Raw genomic sequence first — 6,555 nt, 5'->3', positions numbered from 1 at the left:
ACAACAACCACAACAACCACACACAACAACAACCACCACCACTACAACCACAACAACAACAACCACAACAACCACAAACAACACAACAACCACACACAACCACCACACCAACAACCACAACAACAACCACCAACAACAACAACAACAACAACAACACACAACAACCACCAACACAACAACAACAACAACCACCACACAACAACAACAACAACAACCAACAACAACAACCAACAACAACACAACAACACCACAACAACAACAACAACCACAACAACAACAACCACCACTACAACAACAACAACAACAACACACAACAACAATAAGAACACACAATAACAACAACACAAAACAACAATAAGAACACACAATAACAACCACAACAACCACAACAACAACCGCAACAACAACAACACACAACAACAATAAGAACACACAATAACAACAACAACCACAACAACAACCACCACAACAACAACAACAACAACAACCACTACAACCACAACAACAACCGCAACAACAACAACAACAACAACAACATTAACCACCACTACAACCACAACAACAACAACCACCACTACAACCACCACAACAACAACCACAACAACAACCATAACAACAACAACAACCACAACAACCACAACAACAACACACAACAACAATAAGAACACACAATAACAACAACACAAAACAACAATAAGAACGCACAATAACAACCACAACAACAACCGCAACAACAACACACAACAACAATAAGAACACACAACAACAACAACAACAACAACCACAACAACAACAACAACCACCACAACCACAACAACAACAACCACAACAACAACAACAACCACCACTACAACCACAACAACCACCACCACTACAACCACAACAACAACAACACACAACACACAACAACAATAAGAACACAATAACAACAACACAAAACAACAATAAGAACACACAACAACCACAACAACAACCGCAACAACAACACACAACAACAATAAGAACACACAATAACAACAACCACAACAACAACAACCACCACCACCACAACCACAACAACAACAACAACAACCACAAGAACAACAACAACAACAACAACAACCACAACAACAACCACCACTACAACCACAACAACCACCACCACTACAACCACAACAACAACAACAACACACAACAACAATAAGAACACAATAACAACAACACAAAACAACAATAAGAACACACAACAACCACAACAACAACCGCAACAACAACACACAACAACAATAAGAACACACAATAACAACAACACACAACAACAATAAGAACACACAATAACAACAACCACAACAACAACAACAACCACCACCACAACCACAACAACAACAACAACAACCACAACAACAACCGCAACAACAACACACAACAACAATAAGAACACACAATAACAACAACACAAAACAACAATAAGAACACACAACAACCACAACAACAACCGCAACAACAACACACAACAACAATAAGAACACACAATAACAACAACACACAACAACAATAAGAACACACAATAACAACAACCACAACAACAACAACAACCACCACTACAACCACAACAACAACAACCACAACAACAACCGCAACAACAACACACAACAACAATAAGAACACACAATAACAACAACACACAACATCAATAAGAACACACAATAACAACAACAACAACAGCCACAACAACAACCACAACAACAACCAACAACAACAACAACAACAACAACAACCACCACCACAACAACCACATCAACAACCACAACAACAACAACACACAACACACAACAACTAATACTTTGCAGCTGATGTTATCAACATTGTCTGTGGGTGTGATGCTGTCTGAAGTTCTGTTACTCAAGTTACTCTTTAAGCGGAGCTTTAATTTAACACAGTCTGATCATAAAGAGCTGGTTTAGCTGGAAGTACAGGTGGGGTGATTTATGCTGTTAAACAACTCTCTCACACATAAAATCACAGTCACAAGCTAGTTAGCACTAGCCAACAGTTAGTCACTCTCATGTTTTAGTTGAAAATTAAATACCTAAATTGGACCATGAACACTTGTATTAATCACAGGCTCCTGAAAATTGGTTGTTTAAATCCATTTTGCATTTTTTTCTTGAGTTTTCAGACAGCCTTAAAACTTTTTTGTCAGTATTTGCTAATATATACATTGTGTCACCATGATAACGACTGAAGAGTCCACCATAGAGATACATGCAGAACCCCCTCAGCATGATGCCATTGCAAAGTATCATTTGGATACATTGGCCCAGCGGATTTCAAATCACTGACCTTCACGTTGTTGGACGAACACTCTAAACACCAGCCCTCTCAGCTTGGTGAGTTTGCATTTTGCCATTGTGTCCTTGAGCGAGACACTTCTTATTCTGGCACTTCAGATGTCTATAAATATGTGGGAGACTGGAGCGTTCACTATGCTAAAATGTAAATGTTATTAGTGTGAATAATAACAGTGGGTAGAATAATAATAAGATTCATCGAGTTTTTATATCAATGCAGATGCTATTGCAAGACGTGCATAAATTATTTTAATGTGAAATTTGAAAGTCTAATGCTAAACTCAAGGTCATGGTATGTTATGTATTGTGTTTGTTTTGAATAAGGATATGGTTGTAGTACACGTCTCCAGGGCTAAAACTGAAAGAGGGATAAATATTTACATGAGGCGTCATTACATGTAATTAGCATGTAGAGTTTAAAGTGTACGCTTCTACTGACTCAACACTGTCAAGACTATCGAGTGATGAAAATTATAAAGATGTTAAGCTTGGTGTAATATAAATATCCAAAGTTATTAAAGAGTCCATGTTACCCTATACCCTATACCCTCTAATCTATGTTATAATGTTATTTCCTCATCACAAACATACCTGGACTCATGTTTTGTTTCATTCACACATGTTTAACACACAAACCCTATTCTTCTCTAAAACTGAAGACACTCTGTTCCACCTTGTGATGTCATGTGGCAATACAGGGCTTGCTCCATTGTGTTTTTAAACTCCATGCACATTTTTTTTATTATTTTCTTTAATTTTTCTATTACATTATTATTTTAATAGAATAACTTGGATGATTTCAGCCCTAGAATTGCCAATCTCATCTGAGCATAAGGTAAAAGCTGTAACTGTTAACATCATAGGGCATCACAGGGTGAAACTTGAGCTTGAGCTTTGAAGATGTAGGCAGACTAATAAAGTGTTACTCAAACATGTGCTAAGAAAACAAAACACACCTTCAAGTATATTTTTATGAGGTAACAACAATATAACGAGGCTAAAAGTTTGTATCTAACAATTTTGTATCGACGTTTAACATAGTTATTTTACTTTTCACTCACATCTTGCAATCTTCAAGACTCCTTTTTAACTTAAGGCTTCTAATATATATCTTTCAGATTCTAACCAGAACATGACTTTATGACAAGGTAAGAATCTCTACAGTTCATAGTCCAAAATGCAACTATTTTTATATTATATTATATATACACATACATACACACACACACACACACACACACACACACTCACAGTATTTTGTTTTTTCTAACTATTTTTTCTTACTATTTTGATTCATCTTGTATTAAATATTTTAACTTGTCTGATCTTGATCCAAAACTTGGCATGTTACCATGGAAATCAGCCATGTTTGACGCAGCAGTGCAAAACTCTTACAGAAATGCATTAGCCAAAACAAAAAGGAAAAAAAAGAGCTGTGGATCCAATAATATGCTAGGTCACTACTGACAGATACATTTATCACACTCTCAGAAAACCTTTAACACAAAATTTAGTATTTACCTTCTTAAAATCTCCATTGTCTTAACATGGCAAACTAAAATTATTCATAAGCTGTGGCCATAGACTGCAGGGCCTGTATATAATTGACATAGCTAACCCGCTTGCTGCCATGTTCCAAATAGGAAGCGAGCATGGGTGTGCTGCCGGCTCCATCAAGTCTGGCTCAATTTCACTTTATATTGAAAAAACATCACTGCTCTCTTTGTAACTGCTGCTGTCAGGCTGCTCATTTTGGTTTTAAAATGTTCGTATTAACCTGCTCTACATGATCCAGGTGTTTTTATTTTGCTTTTTTGTACGTAAATCCATTCCAATTGCTAATATGGAACTCAAATTTGCCCCATAACTTCAAGCCTCTGTAAGCTTCATTTGACTGGAGCCGAGCGCTATGGGTGGCATCACACTCTCTTAGGCCACTTCTTTATACAGTCTTTGGGTGTGACGACACAATTTATGGACCAGCCAACATTCTTAACATAACACAACCTGTCTGAAGAAGATAGCAGAAAATGAGCAATTCAAATGCCGGAGAAACTTTTTTGTAGGACATAAATTAACCTTTTTGGACAATTCGCTCCAGTCTCCCATGAACTCAGATAAATGGCCCAGGTGAAGATGAATGAGAGGAAGAATAACAATGATTAAAGTGGACTGTAACAAAAGAGGTGGTGGTGCAGAGGTGAGTGAGAGAGAGAGGCAGATGGGTGAGCGAGCTTGTGTCCTCATGTGGCCCATAGACACTTAGCAACCACAATAGAACATGCATAATACATGGACCTAGATATGCTTTTAGGACTTCACATTCACCAAGAGTAGTTTTAAGCTGCTGTTGACTGTGTTATAAAATTGTTTCCTCTCAAAAAACATAGAGCTACAAACTTTTGCTGTGATCTGATTCGAAAGTATAATCCACAAGTTTGAGCAACCCTGCATAGTTTACTCAGTCTCTTTTACATTTCATTATATTTCCACAGAGACAAGCAAGAAAATGTCCTTCTCTGGGCCAAGTATGAGTCAGGTCTGTGGAGATGTAAGTACTGTTCACTGCAGAGGTGGGACCAAGTCATTGTTTTGCAAGTCTCAAGTAAGTCTCAAGGTTTGACCTCAAGTCCGAGTCAAGTCCCAAGTCAAACACAGGCAAGTCCAAGTCGAGTCTCGAGTCACTGGCCCATAAGTCCAATCAAGTCCAAGTCGTCTGCTTTGAGCTTCAAGTCATTTCAAGTCTTTAAATCTAAGTACCAAACATAGCTTAAATTTTTGCAATTTATATAACATTTAAGATAAATTGTCCCCATAAAATCATAGTACATTTATATATGAGTATTTGTAGAGTATGTAAGAGTTGTAGAAATGTTATTTTTTCCTTTCTAAACATCTTGATGAGATCTTAGTGTGAATCATTACAGTCAGAATAGAAAGAATTCAGATTTAAAAGTGCTTCTCAAGTCTTCTCAAGTTACAGGGCTCAAAGTCCAAGTCGAGTCCCAAGTCTTAGTCCATTTTATCAAGTCAATTCTCAAGTCCTAAAAATAGTGACTCAAATCTGACTTGATTCCAAGTCATGACTTCCAAGTCCCCACCTCTGGTTCTCTGGTTCAGTGTAATGAAAACAACCAAAATGGAAAATACTAAATTTTTTTGGTCCATATATCAAGCATTTTCAACAGACTTGCTCAACTCATGTTGGTGATTCTGCATTTAGTTTCATAAAAAAATAAATAACTTTTCAATACACTAGCAGAAGCAGCCCTAGCACCATCTGCTGTCATATTGTTTTGAAAAAATGTATGTAAACCAATGCTTTGAGGTATTTCCCAAGAACCCAGGCAAACTTAAGCAAGCAGAAAAGGCATCCTATAGGATCTTTAATAAATTCCATACAAGCTTATGTGATGACATGAGCTGTCAGTTCAGGGTCTCTGAGAAAATGGGAGACAGTGCAAAAGTATTGTTCTTTGCCGTTGGGACTAAATCACTGTGTAAATCAATATCCCTGTCTCATAGCTGTAACAGTGCAGGAGCTAGACAAGCAAGTACCCTATACAATCAATCAAAACTTCAGGGTTTATCAGAAAACAAAAAGAAGCAACTTTATTTTTCTATTCAAGTTTTTAATGCTTTGGGGAAGTTGTAAAAAGTAGCACTTGAGTTTAAAAGAGTGATGAATGTTGTGATGTTGTCGTGGTATCCAGAGGGCACAATAATGACGAGACGCATCAATCTATATTACGGGTCTACCGCTAGTGCCGAACATCCAAGGGCAACAGAAATATTACATTGTCAATGAACATTTGTCATCGCTACCTATAGTTTAAAAGCTGCAAACACCCCAAACATTGCAAACTTTACTGTTTTATTTATTTTTTTTTTACTATTTTCTTCTGTCTTTAGAAATATGACTAATTAATCCGTAGTCAGCTCCAAACGTAACCGTAAAATCTGGATTGTATTTATAGCGTGCACTCAGATGACTCAATTTCATATTTAACTGGGGGATTATCCATATTTCATTTGAGTTTGACTATAAATGACAACGTTTCTATTGGTTCATTAATCTATCAATCTATGCTGTTTAGTTCTCTGATTGGCCATATAAGCGCAAGCTCCGCCTTTTTGCACCTGCCAGCCAATGAGAAGGCGTAAATCCGTCTGGAAGCCCCGCCCTCCGCGTACGTCCCGCCTCTTTCCACCGGCGTTCAATCGT

The 6,555-nt window shown here is 37.4% G+C and overlaps 1 pseudogene; it reads left to right on the top strand.

Moving 5' to 3' along the window:
• Nucleotides 1-1,393, top strand: LOC129410006 (GATA zinc finger domain-containing protein 14-like; annotated as a pseudogene).
• Nucleotides 1,394-6,555: the final 5,162 nt, after the last annotated feature.

This window comes from Boleophthalmus pectinirostris, unplaced genomic scaffold (genome assembly GCF_026225935.1).
Source record: "Boleophthalmus pectinirostris isolate CB_2022bp ecotype Guang Dong unplaced genomic scaffold, ASM2622593v1 HiC_scaffold_21, whole genome shotgun sequence".
NCBI classification, from domain to species: Eukaryota; Metazoa; Chordata; class Actinopteri; order Gobiiformes; family Gobiidae; genus Boleophthalmus; species Boleophthalmus pectinirostris.
The sequence above is the reverse complement of the archived record's forward strand: the minus strand, read 5'-3'. Positions and strand labels throughout refer to the sequence as shown.